The sequence below is a fragment of the Diadema antillarum genome, unplaced genomic scaffold, assembly GCF_040938485.1.
Source record: "Diadema antillarum isolate AM-2024a unplaced genomic scaffold, OU_Dant_1.0 seq00000019_RagTag, whole genome shotgun sequence".
Taxonomy (NCBI): domain Eukaryota; kingdom Metazoa; phylum Echinodermata; class Echinoidea; order Diadematoida; family Diadematidae; genus Diadema; species Diadema antillarum.
In genome coordinates this window covers 30001-35000 of record NW_027271138.1, presented here as the reverse complement: position 1 = coordinate 35000, position 5000 = coordinate 30001, and the positions used below count along the sequence as shown (strand labels likewise).

The 5000-nt window shown below is 38.4% G+C and overlaps 1 protein-coding gene across 1 annotated transcript in view; it reads left to right on the top strand.

Moving 5' to 3' along the window:
• Positions 1-5000, top strand: part of LOC139725170 (extracellular serine proteinase-like) — a 72769-nt gene that overhangs the window by 49888 nt on the left and 17881 nt on the right. The gene's annotated exons all lie outside the window — the stretch shown is intronic.

The window sequence follows — 5000 nt, the reverse complement described above, 5'->3', positions numbered from 1 at the left end:
AAGACTGGTGGCAGGTCAAAGATACTGGAATTTGAAATTGTAACTCCAATTAGTCTTCTCTCAAGGTGTCTTTGAAAATTTTCCTATATACTATATATAGAATATTTGAAAGCGCCTGGAGGGAAGATTAAACTTTGTTAAGCACTCATACTTGAAAAAAAGCTTAAGTTGTGAACAAAGTCCAAAATATATTAGTTTCAAAGTTTAACTTGAAGTAGTCTTTGCTCCAGCCGTCTTTCAAGTTACCATATGTTTGTACATAGAAATATTTGGAAGCGTCTGGAAGGAGAACTAATTGTATTGAAGAATTCATACTTTGGGAAAATGTTAAGTCCGATGGAAGGTCCAACATACGTGAGTTTCGAAGTTTAATTGTAATTAGTCTTCGCTCCAGGTGACTTTGATTTTTTTGATATATACTATATGTACAATATTTGAAATCGCCTGGAAGGAAGACTAAACTTAGTTTAGCACTCATACTTGAGAAAAATCTTGAGTTCGGTGCAAAGTCCGAAATATATAAGTTTGAAAGTGTAACTTGAAGTAGTCTTTACTCCAGCCCTTTTTTAAGTTACCATATGTTTGTACATAGAAATATTTGAAAGCGTCTGGAAGGAGAACTAATTGAATTGAAGGACTCATACTTCAGAAAAATGTTAAGTCCGGTGTCAGGTCTAGCATATTGGACTTTGAAATTGTAACTCCAATTAGTCTTCGCTCCAGGCGTCTTTAAAATTTTATGTACATTGCCTACGGAGAAGTCGAAAAACCCATAGACTTTGTACATGAAATTTGAAGGCGGCTGGAAGGAAGACTAATCGTTGGCATTCATATTCAAGGGAACTTTTAAGCCATGAGTAAAGTCTTTTATATGTAAATTTCAAAGTTTAATTCCAGTTAAATTTAGTATTGCTTCCAGACGTCTTTAAGTTTCTTTCCATACCTCCCATCTGCTATTCAACAAAATGATAAATGAATACCTGCATTTTTTATTTGAACTCTAGAAACAATGATTAAATATGAATATTTACTCACAATGTCAATGATGGAGCCATCTGTTGCCACCTTCAGGATTGCAGTAACTCCTAGCATGTCCGCATTCGGTTGGAACACCCTATCCTGTTTACGAAGGGTGTTTTGTAACAGAAAATGGATTTGAATAAGTGGGATTAGAAACAAATTGTAATCATCAAAATATTCCTATTGAATCAGTACAAGCTGGTCAGTTTATCGCTTTACTTCATCATACTTTGTCACGCTTTGTTATACTTTGTGATATTTTGACCTAATTCATTTAATAAATTAATTAACGTAATTTCATTTGAAAAAAAATCTTTATACATTACCCGTGCATGGCTTCTCGACCAGGAACTTTTGGATTCGCCCATTGAAGGCAGCCAAAGGGTAGTTAGTGAGGACATATTGCGTTCAGACCCTCGTCGTTTCCTGCCTGGATAAGGAGGCAATGCTCGAAATTACACCTTCTTCGGAGACCCTGATGATGATCGCTGTCCCACAAAAATACTTCTGCTTAAACTGGGCACGCATAACATTGTGATTTCCAATCAGGATGGCACTATCGATATCCCTGTTGATGTAAATACCCGCTATGGTGGTTTGAAATACTCTGAAATACAATTTGAATTCCAATTATACTACTTCCAATTAGGACGAGACTTAGGGTTAGACTGGCTGATTGTGGCTGGGAATTGCCATACTTGTGCTGAGTCTGGCTATAGCGCCAACTGTTAATATTTGAATTTCGCGCCAACTGTTAAGGCGGGAAACTGGCTGACTGTGGCTACCATATGTGCTGAGTCTGGCTGGGGAATTTCCATACATGTATGTATTGGCTATGTAAGCAGTACAACTAAGAATTGCGATTTAATTTGAATGTAGCTCCAACTGTTAATATTTGAATTTCGCGCCAACTGTTAAGGCGGGAAACTGGCTGACTGTGGCTACCATATGTGCTGAGTCTGGCTGGGGAATTTCCATACATGTATGTATTGGCTATGTAAGCAGTACAACTAAGAATTGCGATTTAATTTGAATGTAGCTCCAACTGTTAATATTTGAATTTCGCGCCAACTGTTAAAGCGGGAAACTGGCTGACTGTGGCTACCATACATGTGCTGAGTCTGGCTGGGGAATTTCCGTACGTGTATGTATTGGCTGTAAGCAGCACAAACTAAGAATTGTGATTTAATTTCAATGTAGCGCCAACTGTTAAAGCGGGAAACTGCTTGACTGTGGCTGGGGAATTTCCGTACATGTGCTGTGTCTGGCTGTAAAATTTCCATAGGTGCATGTATTGGCTACTGTAGCCAGACAGCTACGACTTGTGATTTAATTTGAATGTAGCGCCAAATGTTAAGGCAGGAAAGTAGGTTACGGTTAGGGTTAAGGTTGAGTTAGTTTTACTGTTAGGGGTTAGGGGTTAGGGTTAGGGTTAGGGTTAGGGTTAGGGTTAGGGTTAGGGTTAGGGTTAGGGTTAGAGGGTTAGGGTTAGGGTTAGGGTTAGGGTTAGGGTTAGAGGGTTAGGGTTAGGGTTAGGGTTAGGGTTAGGGTTAGGGTTAGGGTTTAGGGTTAGGGTTAGGGTTAGGGTTAGGGTTAGGGTTAGGGTTAGGGTTTAGGGTTAGGGTTAGGGTTAGGGTTAGGGTTAGGGTTAGGGTTTAGGGTTAGGGTTAGGGTTAGGGTTAGGGTTAGGGTTAGGGTTAGGGTTAGGGTTAGGGTTAGGGTTAGGGTTAGGGTTAGGGTTAGGGTTAGGGTTAGAGTTAGGGCATTTGCCAAGGATGAAAAGTGCTAGTTAAGAACCCAAATTTTGTTCATAGGTAGGGTTAGGGTTAGGGTTAGGGTTAGGGTTAGGGTTAGGGGGTTAGGGTTAGGGTTAGGGTTAGGGTTAGGGTTAGGGTTAGGGTTAGGGGGTTAGGGTTAGGGTTAGGGTTAGGGTTAGGGTTAGGGTTAGGGTTAGGGTTAGGGTTGGGTTAGGGTTAGGGTTAGGGTTAGGGTTAGGGTTAGGGTTAGGGTTAGGGTTAGGTTAGGGTTAGGGTTAGGGTTAGGGTTAGGGTTAGGGTTAGGGTTAGGGTTAGGGTTAGGGTTAGGGTTAGGGTTAGGGTTGGGTTAGGGGGGGGGGGGTTAGGGTTAGGGTTAGGGTTAGGGTTAGGGTTAGGGTTTAGGGTTAGGGTTAGGGTTAGGGTTAGGGTTAGGGTTAGGGTTTAGGGTTTAGGGTTAGGGTTAGGGTTAGGGTTAGGGTTAGGGTTAGGGTTAGGGTTAGGGTTAGAGTTACGGGTATTCCGCAGTATATGAAGTATATAGTTAAGAGTTGAAATTAATAGTGTAGATAGGTCTTATCAAGACTAAGATATTTCGAAAATCTCTGATCTTAACTCCCAGTAGTTTTTTCTCCAGCCGTTTTTAAAGTTACCATTTGTTTTGTATATAAAAAATTTCAAAAGCGTCTGGAAGAAAAAGTATTTATAGTTAAGGATTCATACTTTGGTGAAATGTTAAGTCTGGTAGAAGGTCCATAATATGAAAGTTTGAAATTGTAAATGTAATTAGTCTTCGCTCCAGGTGACTTTGAATTTTTTGATATATACTTTATGTACAATATTTGAAAGGGCCTGGAAGGAAGACTAAACTTAGTTAAGCACTCATACTTGAGAAAAAACTTAAGTTTGGTACAAAGTCCAAAATGTATAAGTTTCAAAGTTTAACTTGAAGTAGTCTTTACTCCAGCCGTTTTTTAAGTTACCGTGTGTTTGTACATAGAAAAACGTGAAAGGGTCTGGAAGGAGAACTAATTGTACTGAAGGACTCATACTTGACAAATATATTAAGACTGGTGGCAGGTCAAAGATACTGGAATTTGAAATTGTAACTCCAATTAGTCTTCTCTCAAGGTGTCTTTGAAAATTTTCCTATATACTATATATAGAATATTTGAAAGCGCCTGGAGGGAAGATTAAACTTTGTTAAGCACTCATACTTGAAAAAAAGCTTAAGTTGTGAACAAAGTCCAAAATATATTAGTTTCAAAGTTTAACTTGAAGTAGTCTTTGCTCCAGCCGTCTTTCAAGTTACCATATGTTTGTACATAGAAATATTTGGAAGCGTCTGGAAGGAGAACTAATTGTATTGAAGAATTCATACTTTGGGAAAATGTTAAGTCCGATGGAAGGTCCAACATACGTGAGTTTCGAAGTTTAATTGTAATTAGTCTTCGCTCCAGGTGACTTTGATTTTTTTGATATATACTATATGTACAATATTTGAAATCGCCTGGAAGGAAGACTAAACTTAGTTTAGCACTCATACTTGAGAAAAATCTTGAGTTCGGTGCAAAGTCCGAAATATATAAGTTTGAAAGTGTAACTTGAAGTAGTCTTTACTCCAGCCCTTTTTTAAGTTACCATATGTTTGTACATAGAAATATTTGAAAGCGTCTGGAAGGAGAACTAATTGAATTGAAGGACTCATACTTCAGAAAAATGTTAAGTCCGGTGTCAGGTCTAGCATATTGGACTTTGAAATTGTAACTCCAATTAGTCTTCGCTCCAGGCGTCTTTAAAATTTTATGTACATTGCCTACGGAGAAGTCGAAAAACCCATAGACTTTGTACATGAAATTTGAAGGCGGCTGGAAGGAAGACTAATCGTTGGCATTCATATTCAAGGGAACTTTTAAGCCATGAGTAAAGTCTTTTATATGTAAATTTCAAAGTTTAATTCCAGTTAAATTTAGTATTGCTTCCAGACGTCTTTAAGTTTCTTTCCATACCTCCCATCTGCTATTCAACAAAATGATAAATGAATACCTGCATTTTTTATTTGAACTCTAGAAACAATGATTAAATATGAATATTTACTCACAATGTCAATGATGGAGCCATCTGTTGCCACCTTCAGGATTGCAGTAACTCCTAGCATGTCCGCATTCGGTTGGAACACCCTATCCTGTTTACGAAGGGTGTTTTGTAACAGAAAATGGATTTGAA